At 30.5% G+C, this 14,833-nt stretch overlaps 1 non-coding gene across 1 annotated transcript; it reads right to left on the bottom strand.

Annotated features, from left to right (window-relative positions):
* Nucleotides 1–9,005: 9,005 nt before the first annotated feature.
* Trnay-gua lies at nucleotides 9,006–9,094 on the bottom strand. The gene is given in 2 exon segments: nucleotides 9,006–9,041; nucleotides 9,058–9,094. It is a non-coding gene; the product is annotated as a tRNA-Tyr (tRNA).
* Nucleotides 9,095–14,833: the final 5,739 nt, after the last annotated feature.

Here is a 14,833-nt window from a genome sequence, read left to right as displayed (position 1 = left end):
AATAATAATTTCAGAAGATTAATATCACCACATTTTGGAACTTTGATTCATTCATATAATATTTCACGACTGGATTGCGTAGTGTTGCTGAGTGGTGCACTAACCATTTAATTATTTTAAATATATTTATTCAACCGTCTATCATTGTCTAGCATGGTCATAGTCATGGTGTTACAAACTCATAGACAAAATTTTTTCCTGGCTCAATTTAGTAGCTGTTGAATTGATAATCTAGATATGTAGGTATTTATATAACGAACTATTTATTCATGAATATAGAATAGTATTTTAGGATCTACTTAAAATGATTATTCGACGTTAGGCATTTTCACTCGAAAAATTATAATTTTTCCAGTGAAAGTGTCTCTAACTACACCATCTACCGTCAACTACTTACATCGTCCATGGCCATGAAATATTGATTCCCTATTATTGCCACTCACTCTTCAAACCGAAGCACAGCTATTCGATATGATTAAGTACCTACCTATCAAATAACAAATATAAAAACTTTTGTGAAATACGTACAAATAGGTTCTACAAAACATTTTAGTAGTTAAATTAGTAACGGGGACTTCGTAAGCAACCTAACGTGTCATGTCATTTAGTTTTCTATTCAACCTCATGTAGATATTTACCTCAATCAAGTAATACATTACGTCTTAACTTACCAATGAAAATAGTTCATTACTATTACAGGAATCATTGGACGTTCAAATATCCAAAGTATCGTTTGCTTTAAAGATACCGGTACCTAATTTGAATAGTATTGTCGCATCGCGATAAGCGGGTTTCCGGCCCGTCATCCTGCACTGCTTAGGTCTTTTAGAGGGGAATGGAAATTTTGTGAAATGTTTACATGCGATTTCTTTAATAATATAAAAGAAAATCTACAACAACAACAGCCTGCAAATTCTCACTGCTGGGCTATAGGCCTCCTATCCCTTTGAGGAGAAGGTTTGGAACATATTCCACCACGCTGTTCCAATGCGGGTTGGTGGAAAGAAAAAAGAAAATCTAATATTGTCCTAAATAATACCTAAGGATGCCTACCTTGAACAATTAATCGACAATGTATCAAGAGTGAATATGAAAGATGTTCATCCTAACCGATTTTGGCGACGGTAATATTATATATTGTGTAGTTGTAGTCTCCTACTATCCTCAGTTATACTGACATAGCGTAGCAAATAATACATAAGCTTGCACATTTTAATATTTCCTTTGCCTGCGTCCTATAATTGCGCCTGTCCTGCAAAATCAGATTAGATGCTAATTTTAATCTTATTTTTGACTGACATAAATTAATATTACATAAATGTGTAATATTTCTCATTGCTTTTATTATTGTATATAGTTATGTATATTAAATAGATAACTCATATTTTTCTTATTTTGAAATAAATTATAGTTCTGAATGACATAGCGTGATACATAATGCGCCTTTGAAAGCCCTATCGTTGAATATGTATAAAATATTTACGCGCTAAATTGACAGCAATCATAGTAAAGGGCACTCCAAAGATCAAACATGAGCTTGCCAAATAATTCAGCAGGGCCCAACACTTAGCATAAGGTCAAACTGACATTTCGAACAACATTTACGTCGACGCCAATTCATAACATCGTACGGAAACAAGCGTCACGCGAGGCTGGTTATAGTGAATGACACACACAACTATCGACTGTCGACATTTAATCCATTTAATCATTGTTTCAAAAGAGTTACTTTAATGCACTTCAAGATTTCACTAATCGATATAATCATTGTAATACAACCAGAGAAACTAATATTACATTATTTAAAATTCGTTAATGAAGAAATAATTGAAATTTATACAATATATTCACACTGTACACATTGTATATTATTTATACCATAATATACAATGTGTACAGAAAAAAACCTACAATATTATTAGTTATAGAGATTGCGAAGTCAAACAATAATTTACACTTTTTACAATCATGCAACAATATTCGTTTACCTCGGATTCATTCAACTGACATATACAGGGTTATTGGTAGCTCGACGTATATCCATTAGGAGGTGATAAGAGTGACTAATTGCAATAATTTTAATTTTTGACAAATTTTGAAAAAAACTAAAAAACGTGATAACCCAAAAATGGTTCACTTTTAGATTATGCATTTGGGGGTTAACATTATTGCAATTAGTCACCTCTATCACCTCCTAACGGATATACGTCGGGTTACCAATAACCCTGTATATGTAAAATCAAATAAAAGTAATTGAAAGACATATAACTTTACGTGTTCAATGCAAAAAGGCAATTTGTGTTTCTTATTAGTAATTGTTATTAATAATATAGTTAATAAATTCCAATGATGAATCTATTATACGAGTTAATTATTCGAATATTTCAACAGGCATATTTTATCGATATCATTCAAGTCACATGCTTGGCGTTAAATAAAAGGGTAGTACTACAAACGGAATTGCCTTGTCGTAGCCACCACTAAAATATTTATCCTTGAGTTAGGAAGAATGCCTGATTTAATTATTACAGTCATTCTAACTGCTGTTTGGCATGAAACGCATTTAATATACGCGCCACTCTTCTATAAATACGTTGTAACTAGATCTTCACGAACGATACGAGTTTTTATAGCGGTCTCTGTGGGATTTTTAATCGGGCGAGCCTATTTAACAGACAATCATTCTATAAATATATGCAATCACGAATTCCATTTCCGTTGCAAGTTTATTTTTTTTTTTTTCGTTAAAACATTTGAATTTAGTAAATTATTCTATACGAGCATGGACTTCCGTTTGCTTTTTAGAAAAGGAACAGTTTTTGGTTCTTGTTCTATTTTTAAAAAAAATATGTTTGTTATAAGAAATAATTTTGAAGTGTTTTTTTTTTATTTTTAATTAAAATTAAATAAGATCTTTACAACAAAGCAGCTAGCTACCGTCCAGGTTTCACACGAGTAAAATAAGAGCCTATATTTTAAAGATATTACCATAATTGCAACGTTTTTACGCCATACGAAATACTTGTTATATACATAAATATGCATCGTATATTCAGAAACATTCGGAATTATACGTGTATAAGTTAATAATAAAAAAAATAAACTTTAGTTGCGACTAACATATCATTTAAACGTCATAAAATATGTTTAAAGCATATGAAGTTATGACTATTCGAATCTAATCGGTACAACGAGCCATGTTATTCGCCTCTAGTTTCGCGTGTTTCACAGCGTTTTCGATTTTCGACGAATCCCTTTGAGTGTTACATTACAAGATACAAGTACAGTACCGTCACTGCGAACTCACGTCACTTTACACTTTGAATTTCGATCTAGCATAACATAACTTACCTATATTATTTACATTTTGCTACATGAATACATTACGTACGTTTTTATCAGCAGTACGATTCTGTAAGAACTCACATTATATCTCACTCGTGAAATGTGAACATTCGATTCGAAGCGATACGTCATTTTGATACGTGTATTATATACATTTTATAATTATCATAATCAATGTCACATATGATGTTCTCACATTTCACGCTAATTTTCTGCGGTGAGATCGAGTTTTATGTTACAGAATAGTTCTACAGTAGTTGAAAGGTATTACATTTGTTGTTATATATCAAATCAATCGCCAGATTTAGAGGCTAATTTCGAATATATTTACGAAGGCAATATTATAATATAATCAATAATATAATCATTCTAATATGAACAGTTGAATTAATTTCACTTGTATTACTAATTTATCGATACATTAATTTAAATATTCGTCGCAAATTGAAACATCAAATTGATGAATACATTTTCCTATACATAGTATACTATACATAGTTTATCTAAATATTCATAGAGCTCAAAATCAAAATATACTTTATTCAAGTGGGCTTTTACAAGCACTTTTGAATCGTCATTTAACAATTAAGTGAAGCTACCACCGGTTCGGAAAGTAGATTCTACCGAGCTAATATTATGAATGTTTTAAGAAAAATAATATTGAATAAATCATTAAAGGCGTGTCTATTAAAAATACTTTCACTAATTTATGAAGGCCTAATTAAGTCAATCTCCCATAAAATCCCCTTTTCTTAGCGACTCGTCTCGTCGAAGGCATAAAACGCGCGAAAACCTAATGCCATTTCACGGCGGAGTAAACCTTTCGCGTGGAGTTAATGTCTATTTAAACTCGGCTTAACTTCATCGATCGAGAAGGCTCTTAATTATGGTTTTATCTCAGCAGCAACGAGGATCGAAGTTACGACTTGGATTGAATTAGTGGAGTTAAAGTTTTACTCAAATATATTAAGAGTTTTTAAAAACTAAACTAAACAGCATAAAAGTAAAGTAAAGTAACAACCTGTAAATTACCCACTGCTGGGCTAAGGCCTCCTCTTCCATTAAGGAGAGGGTTTGGAACATTCCATCACGCTGTTCCAATGCGGTTTGGTGGAATGAACATGTGGTAGAATTTCGATGAAATTAGACACTTGCAGGCAAGATGAATTATAAACACAAATTAAGCACATATATAAATAGTGGTGCTTGCCTGGGCTTGAACCCGAAATCATCGGTTAAGAAGTACGCGTTCTAACCACTGGGCCATCTCAGCTCTTTAAACTAAACAGCATTTGGCCACAAATATGAATTAAAATTTTATAAATATTAATTATCGAACCGACCAGGCAACAATGGTTTGCATACAAAATGCCTTACTACATATAACAATTATTGTTTAATTAATAATCCGTGAAACTACAATATAAAGACATATCTATATATGAAGTCGGTATTTCTTATCTAGTTTAAATTAAATATACGATCTTCTTAAGATATATTCGCTATATATGAACTTAACATAAACTGTCAAGCGTAGGTTTGTCTGTCTGAATTAGCGTTAAGCCGCTAACCTAGAGTGTCGCCGCCATATAAATATTCATAATTGCTCCTTGAATGTCATTACGACGATGAGACTTGAGATGGTAATTTATTTTGGCATATCTGATAGGGAATTTAAGGCTCATAAATGTTTTGTTCTTATAATTATTAATAAAATTTAAATAACTAACTACATACTTAATAATAATAACTAGTATGAAATACATAAAAGATCTAATTTTTATTATATTAATTTAAAAAAAATGTTAAACTATAACCTACTCGGGGGTTGGTTGTCATTTGTTAGGCAAAATAGTAGTTTATAAATTTCGTCAAATTCGGTTCAGCGGTTTGATCTTGAAAGAGCGACAGACATAAAGACAAACACAGTTACTTTCACATTTATAATATGAATATAGATAATATATTCCATTAGACATCCTCATATTTAATGTTTATCGAAATATGAAATCCGTGTTAGCTTCTGTGACTTGCAATCCGAGCCCCGACGGGACCACAAACCCTAATTACGACTGAGACAATACCGCCTTTATTTTTATCCGTTTCCCGCTCAATCATAATTACCGCGGTCTATCCAGGGATCCATTGTTGCAGAAAATCGCAACCACCTTCCCTCATAATATGATTTAATAAAATTGGAGCTTGGAGATTTTTAAATATTGATATTCCCATTTTCCTCATATAATACTAAATTTTTTTTGCTCTTTTTCTTTTAATGTCAATCTATGAGCATCTTATTCATACACTCCGGTGTAAAGATATAAATGTTTTTACATCCCTTTTGAAAGCTATATGGGGCGTAAAAGTGCAAACACTAACATATAGCCTGCATTGTGATACAATAAAAGCCTTTGAAATCAAACAACAGCTCAATAAAAGCGAGCGCAATTACCTGCGTCTCGCATATTTATCTTTTTCCCCGATATAAATGCTTTGTGGGGGTCGAACAATAGCGCGTGGGAGGAGAGGGGAAGCTTTATAATTTTTTAATTAATGCCGCCGAAAATATCAAAGTCACTGGCCGTGCCTACTAGTCGGGAATGCTATTAAATTTCTGATAACTTTTTTATAAAGCATTCTCTACTTTTATTATTGCTTAATAGTTATCCCGGGCTTCACTCCTGTTTTAAAGCCAATTTCCTGGTATAAAAAATTATGCATTTTTTATTTTATTATGCATTTAAACATATTAATATATTTAAAATTAATTAAAGTTCAAATAAATAACCAAATATGGCCTGCAATATTTTTTAAAACATGATAACAAGTGTAAATAATAAAAACAAATTAATTAAACAATAATAATGACAAACCTGATTGTATGTATTTATTTTATGCTTGACTAATTATGGGTACACAATAACGAGCCCCTTGTAAATGAAGTAATTCTATTGGAAATCCGTGTCACTGAGGGGGTGCGTGCCGCTTTAGAAGACTGAGCGTGAAAGTCACCCATTAGGAAAACTTGTAGGAAAACACGGGTAGAAAGGATTTGTCGCTCAATCTACTCCGTTAATTGTAACGTTGAGAAGATAATAATAAAACGATAAACTTGTGTCTTATTATGGAAGGATATTTGCTTTTTTTAAACTATAAATTAACGATTTGTGCAAAAACCGTTCTAGTAGATACCTATGTCAATGAAGATTTTAGTGTTTACTAGTTGTCACTATTAATTTCGCTTGCGTTTTATGGGTTGGTCTTCAAGTAGCCATTATCATTCCTCAAGGATCAAGCTCGCTTCTTACCAAATTTCATAAACTTCAGTTTATTGTATTGACTTTTAAATAGTGAAAAATAGAGTATAGATGATTTGATTTTAAACGAGCATACTTTTCATGTATACATAATAATGGAAGACATCAATTCATATTAATATAATTGATAGAGTAAGGCAATGAAAAACAATATGGTATTTAATTATAATTAATTAATATATTTGCAAAATAAAGTAATATTATTAAGTAACCGAAACAAACATCACCAGACTTGTGAAATATTGGATATTTTAAAATGCTTTCGTAATTATTTAATTAACAAATGTAAAAAAACATTTACTTTGACTGCAAAATTAAATATGAATTTTAAATTAATTATAAAAGTATACATCACATAAAATCCCTGTAAGGCGTGGTAGCCTTACCACTTGGGAAACTTTGGTTACAAATATTTGTAGAAAACAAATCTTTGTTTAGTAGCAATTTGGACTAATGCCCGGTATACTACATTAAATTTTTCTGATTCCGTCCAAAATGCAAACATAATTACCATTAAAATTTTTGCAGTGGGCTATTATTTTTCACTCGTTACCCAACCCGGCTTCACACACTTACAAGTTACACATTTTTGCACTTAGATCGATTGAATAATTATTATCAGATTGATTTGAGTCTTATTATTATTAGACCTTTTCCATTGCATTTAGGTTGAAATTAGGGTAATTTTAAGTGCTAGTGTAAAAAAATTGTTGTATATATAACGTACGTCAGGCATATTGCTCTGATCACCCGTTTGGCTAAACTACATAAAGGTTGCACGTAATTTGGAATCGTAGTGTAAAAGCCAACTTTAATCAACGTAAAATACTCAATTTAATACTAATACAAATTATCTTAAGTAGGTAATAATGAATTTTATACAATCAACTATGTATTTGGTATTGAATTTAAGTATTTACCTAGTCCCACCGATCTTTTAGGGGATATTAAACGAATATGTCATGAGATGTGGTCTGAATATTTTAATGAAAGATCGCTTACCAAAGGAATCTGGTATAAAACTATACAACCTAGACTTTTTGGATCTCTCTGGTTCCTAAATTCCAAATTAAAGCGCAAAGATATTACAACTGCCTTAAGATTGCGCTATGGTCACATTCCACTGAATAGTTTCGGATATATGATGAGAAAATTGAATTCTCCTAATTGTACTGTGTGCGGTGTGGTAGAGGATGTCTATCACATTTTAGAAGAATGTGTTCGTGTTAGGGCGCTAAAGGGAGCTGTTGTCGCTAGTCGTGGTTATAATATTGGTGTTTATAATAGCATTTTAGCTTCTCCATTGTCTAACGAAGCTAAATCTGTTTATAAATTTGTAAATTTAGCTCTCAAAAATAGAAATTAGAAAGCCTTATCTATGATTGTATTGTACTAATATGTGATGTGAGAAATGTATTTAACTGTATATAATGACGAGGGTGACATATTCACTTAGTGAAAAAACCCTCTATAATAAATAAAGAAAAAAAAAAAAATACTATGTATTTTTATATATGTGTAAAAAAAATATACATAAACATTATTTTTAGTATCTAATTTTCTAGAACATCTTTCTTTTAGTTAGCATAGATACTGAACGTTAATAAGGAAATTTGGTATATAAACCTATAAAAAAGATAAATAAAATATTCTGCTGTTAGGAACAAATAATTTTATCGGAAAATTAGTATTAACTGAACTGTATACTTCTTGATACACACACTAAAACTAAAACGTCACTTTATTTCTTTTTACGGTTATAGAACAATGCCTATCATAAATCGACGTTATCAATACATCCACAGATATCAGCAATTCATTTAAATACACAATTAAAGGGGACGCCAGGATTCAGACAATGTTTAATAAAATTTTGTTACGCACAATACCGAACCGAAATTAGCGTTATTAGCCGATCATGTAAATGGCCTCCGCTGTTGGAATTTATTAAAGGTAATTGATTTAATGCATCTCTTTGTTAATTACGGCCACTCACTCCGGGATTCGCTTAAAATTAAATTGTACTCGGTCAAAGAATCGACTGTATTTAATCCTTTTGGACAAACCTTTATTAAATTGTTAAAGGTGATAAAATAGTATGTACTAAGTACAACTTATCTCTCTTGACTATTAATTATTATCTATAAAATTAGAATCAATTGTTATATAATAAAAAGTATCATATGTGTTGGTAACAAATATTATAATTTGTTTTTAATACTAATAAATATATCGTGTGTATAATGTATGTATGTCTCTATATACATTTAATACAAATGATACAAACATTCCCGTTTACCGTTTTAGAATTAGTTTTGTTAAAAAGTGTTAAGTTAAAAAAAATCCTTCGAGCCGGATTTGAACCAGCGACCTATGGATTACAACGTTTGGCTATCTACAGTCCACCGCTCTACCAACTGAGCTATCGAAGGTGTGATACGTGTACTCGTATTCTCTTACGTTTTTTAACAAAAGTGAAAGTCACTTCTTATCAATTTTATATAATACTAAGTCTCGTTTGTTAAGCTGCATGTTACATATGTACATATAACATATATGTAGAACGACGTTATTACGCTGTATAGTATAGTACGACACAACTTAGATGTAGCATCGGCAATTCAGTAGAACCGATTTATAGCTCCCTATCGCGCCATTCAACGCTATTCGTCGCTATAGATTAGCGCGACGATAGCGTCAGTTCAACCCGAGAAAGCAAGTACATGTAAATCGACGTGTCAAATGGACAAATACATTAGGTCATATGATATTACATGCTATAACGATTGTATATTGTATATTGTATGCGCACCAGAAGTAAGGATAAGCTTATAACGCCAAGTTTCAAAATATCAATAAGTCATTCTTGGGGCAAGATCATAGGCAAGGCCATATACATTTCTATAATAAAATTCCGCAGACATTTTTAACTTTGCAGTTTCGTAAATTCAAATCGTTTATAACAAATAAAATTGCTAAAATATACATATTATTCGATACAAGATTTTATAGATTATAAAAAAGCCGTGGAGTTAATACCTGTTGACTTCCAAGCAGGATATATTTTTAAATAATTGTAATTTTACTAACTTGACTTTGTATTTTTTTAATGTTGAAAATTAGTAACTACTGAGTTTCTTGCCGGTCCTTCTCGGTAGAATCTACTTTCCGAATCGATTCTAAAGTGCCTACTTGAATAAAGTTTATTTTTATGATTTTTGTAAAGATATACATATTCAATTAAGAAATAAATATTGATAATTTGGGATAGTGTACTTAATTCAGATGTGATCGGTTTTACGAAATTTGCCGATGCTACATCTAAGTTGTGTCGTACTTTACCACCTTTAAAATCCTATAAGTGATTATTAGTACGTTGTTTTTTGTCCCTTGTTCGTAATAACTTGACTATAATTACCATTTCTTTAAATATAAGTATATTAAATTTGAAAATGTGCTTTCAGTGAAAATAGTACAATAGAAAGGTCGTAGAAATTAATTTATTTAAATATTTATTTCCCATGTAAATAGTCTTACAAAAAGTCTTATTCCAAGACTATCATTTGACTAACATACTGTTAAGGAGCATTAGTAAAAAATACAGTATTTTGTGTTTTTAACAGATTATTACATGTTGTTATTTGTTTTTATATGTTAATGCATGGTAATTAAATCGAATATTTAATTAAAAATAACTATTAACCCAACTTAAGATCTTAATCTTAATTTTTGTTTAAAGACCTAATACGTTTAATGGTACAACATAAATATAACCGTCGTTTCATTAATCGTTTAGAAACAAATATAAATTACTATATCGTAAAATAACAATCAGTAGCAATCATAAAAACCATAATTTCCGGGCACAGCGAATAACTACGTTTCAAAGCCAAAGCTGTAATTATACAGCCATGGTAATTGCTTTGCCAACAGAGGCTCTGACTTGTCGCGACGTTTAAAAAAAAACAAGTTTAAATTTTCAATCACCTGTGTGACTTATTTTTACAATAATTGAGTCGTTAATTATTTATTTCTTCCCTGTTGTTTTGCATTTTCTTCTTCGTATTTATAAAATGTTATAATTACTATCCCAACTACATACTTTTACATCTTTTGATTGGTTTGGTAATAATTTTAATGTGCAGCGTTCCAAATCCCAGCACAGATCTTTTTTTTACAAGAATCTCTTAATACCAGATTTAAATTTGGAAGTTAGCTGTGCTACACTCCTGTGCCTCAGATAACATGTAAGCCGCTGTGATCTCTCTATGATCCTGTAGAGTTGCCAGACGTCCGGCATTAGGCGGACATGAATAGCTTAAGGCTTTTATTAGAAATTATCTATTGAAATACTGTGTTAGTTAGTACCGGTAGAGCGAAGAAATGAATAAGGTTAAAAAAATAATAAGTTTTAAAACCGTTTTAGTATAAACATAAGATAATAATTAGAACAATTTCAATAACGAAATTCACCACAGAACGCGATCGTGACATATCTGATTGTGAGATTATTGCGATATAAACGAAAATAATTAATTATAAAATTTAAATGATGTATATATCAACATAATAACAAACGATGCGTTATTTTATAGTAGTTTTATTACTTATAAACTCATCTAAGTAATCTTTTTTTTATATATTATTCTGGTAGGCATATAGACTCCACTCCACCTGATGGTAAGTGGAAATGGAGTCCAAACGCGAATACGACTAGTACGCACATCCAGCATGAGCTGCACTAGTCACCCTCGCCATGCCGGCCCGCAAGATGCCTTTTCACGCCTCGTTCGAAGGCACCCAGGATATAAGAAGAGGGGAACACGTGTGCTGGTAGAGAGTTCCATTTATTGGCGGTGCGACAAAGAAAAGAGTTGCCAAATTTCTTTGTGCGTGTTGGGATAAATGTCACAGATAATAATGATGATGGATAATGTACTAATTTTAAATTCGTATCCTTTTACAAACAATAATATATCTTTATTTTAAACCCAAATATATATACTATCTATACTAAATTTATTATCACTATCTGGCATATTTTTAGAAGTAGAACCTCGTTTTTTAAAATCTCTTTACAGAAACGGGTAAATTCAACCGGAAAATCCGATAAGGATCGATGTCCTTAAAATCATGAATAGCAATCCTTATAGCGAAAGGAGTCGTCGAGGATTGCTTTATCAGCCCTGTTTAATTGTTGGCGGGAGACTATCTCGCGGTTTACTGGCACCGATTGCCGCTATAAAATGTTATAGCCCTTTTGTTGTGCACTGTTGTCGCCCGAGTAATAGCGGTTTGGATTCGCGTGCTTCACTTTTGTTCTATGATAATGTTTTTCTTAATTTTTGTTCTTTATAATATTGTTTTTATTTTGTATACTTTTAAATTAGCTTCAATTATTCATTACTAACAAGCTGATTGAGAGCATTATGAAATCATTAAACATAAGAGTTGTTATTTATTATAATTACAAAACACTTCATTGTAAATAAAGATAAAAATTAAACAAAATAATACATGAAATCTTTGAAGATATATTTTGAAAAATGCTTGTAAGTATTTTCTATAAACAAATTTAAAACAGGTTACATTATTACAAATGACATTAAAATACACATTAATTCATATATTTTTATATATGAATTAATACTACTACATACTTGTAGGTACATCTAATATGTCATTTACACAAAAATCAAGAATATATTTATAATTTATTCCATACAATATTAAATAAGTGCTAGATGGTATTGGAATATTTTATTTTACCTGATTAGTGTTTACATAACAAATGTTTATACTTTAAGAATTTAAATTATTTGTAACTAATAATAACATTTATATAAGTAAGCTTAACTTTCGAGTTATGCCTTGTATACATATGTAGATACAAACCCTACACATATACACACAAAGTATACTTTGTGTGTATTGTCACGCGTAACACCTAAATTCCTAAATAAAATAAACGTGCTCGTGTAGAATCAGCCTTAAATTGTTGTCGAGTATCGTAAACACGTACGATCTACTTTGAATAATTTAGTTTAGAGAGAATTTCACGCACTTCCTCCTCGCAAAAACCGCGCATAAGAAATACATTTACTTTTGATATACATGAATTGAACTTACTTTTTTTGACAAAAATATATTTTTATTTATTTAATAAAGAAAAAAAGAAACACAACTGATATTATCACGATCAGAATATTCTTTAACTTACTTAATACTATAACTGTAAAAATAATGAGTAACACAAACAGATTTAAATAGATTGGATTAAATATACTTAATATGCTTATTGATTTAGCTGAAGTTGCTTCGTTTCCTATACTTCAAATTTATAAAAATACATTTTCATTACCAAAATAATGATAATCAAGGCCTCTGCTACAATACAATAGAAAAGTTCAAATATTCTATATATGTATGTATTATTTATAAATATTAAACCACCATTCAACATTCAGGCTTTTGTGAAAAAGACTCACGTTCATTGCAACCAACGCACCGTGATCCAATGTAACGCATGCCTCGCGAATCAAACTGCTAGTGATGGACGAATATCGATAGATGGTTAAATCTTTCATTTAATATTTGTTATGCTATGATTATTATTATACGATAAAAAGTAACTGCAGATGAATGTTTTTAGCGGAGCAAAAATCTCCTATCGCTTTGAAGAGATGAGTAGAAACAAACATATACATGCATGACACATAATATGGCAATGTTTTTTATATTATTTTTATCAAACTGAATTTTAAATAAAAATAAGCCGCATCATCAGGAGTGGTCGCTAGGATTCGAAATCACGAACTAAGTCTAAAACCTACAAGCACTTCCTCGATATTGAAGTCAAATTATCAGTGACCTATTGTAAGAACAGGGCCCTGATTCTGTATGCCACAATTCGTAACGAGTCAAAATGTGTGACGTAATAACAAACTAAGAAACGCAAACGTGTTTTCTTAACACGCAGGGTTATGTTTTCTTAAAATGGTATTCTGTATGCCATAAGAGAATTTGTCTATGCTTTTTCGAGAGATTTCACAAAGTACATTCCAATTCATTTCCGTTATCTTAATAAAATTTTACCGGTTTTTTTCTACGTAAATTTATTGATTTTTATTTATCTAAAGATATATATTTTAGCAAAAAATACTACCAAAACTTTTATATTTATAAATGCTATCGACAAAAACGTAATTTACTCAAATTAATACAAATATTTAAAAAATTAAAGCAATAACATTTTTTAAGTAAGTTGTTCGGAACGTATTGAAAAGAAGACAGACTTCATTGTTAACAATAATTGACAAATTAAACGTAAACATGTCATAATAATTATATTTATTTACTAAAAGAAATGTTTTCTTAAATCTTCATTAAATTCGTCATAGCAAACGATCGAATTGATCGGAGCGATAAGATATTGACATGAAATGGATGGACAGTCGATTCGAGGCACATCTTTAACTTTTCAGCTTTACGTTAACGTATTGAATATTATTAATTCGTTTTCCATATTATACTGAAATACGAACTTAAAATATTTCAGTATATTGTTTAAAGGCAGCACTATAGCAGCAGAAGCATAGTTATCTATAAAGGTAAGAGATATTTTACCAAGAATTCAATTTATTGAAGTGCCTATCTTAAATCTAACCTTAATATAAAGCACATTTCTTTAAGATACTACACACTATTTTTTCTGAATAAGGACTGTAATCAAAGGATTTGGCAGTGCCTGCTAAGCTTTCCTTGGACACACTAACATTAGATGATGAGTTGAAGAAGGGAAGAACAACTACAGAATACTTAAGTGTCCAAAGCCAACCTTACACATGCCTTGGTATGAAATCAACTGAGAATGTGGATAAAATGGAAGCAATTTTAAATTAAGCATTTTTTAAATAATTATGTAACTTCTAAAGAACTGAAAGATTACTTTGTAATGTAATAATATCACAAGTATTGTTTATGATATATTAAGTACCAAATCATTTCAAAAAAGGATATTAGATGCTTATATCAGATTGTTAATCAATTAGTTTTATGAATGTTATTCTTATGCAAAATTGCTTTAGCAAATAAATATATTTAAAGTCGAATATATTTTTTCTTATTGTTTCATTAATATGTTCTAAATATTTATCTTATACATAAGTAAA

Source organism: Vanessa cardui, chromosome 4 (assembly GCF_905220365.1).
Source record: "Vanessa cardui chromosome 4, ilVanCard2.1, whole genome shotgun sequence".
Classification (NCBI taxonomy): domain Eukaryota; kingdom Metazoa; phylum Arthropoda; class Insecta; order Lepidoptera; family Nymphalidae; genus Vanessa; species Vanessa cardui.
This window is presented reverse-complemented; position numbering and strand designations above follow the sequence as displayed.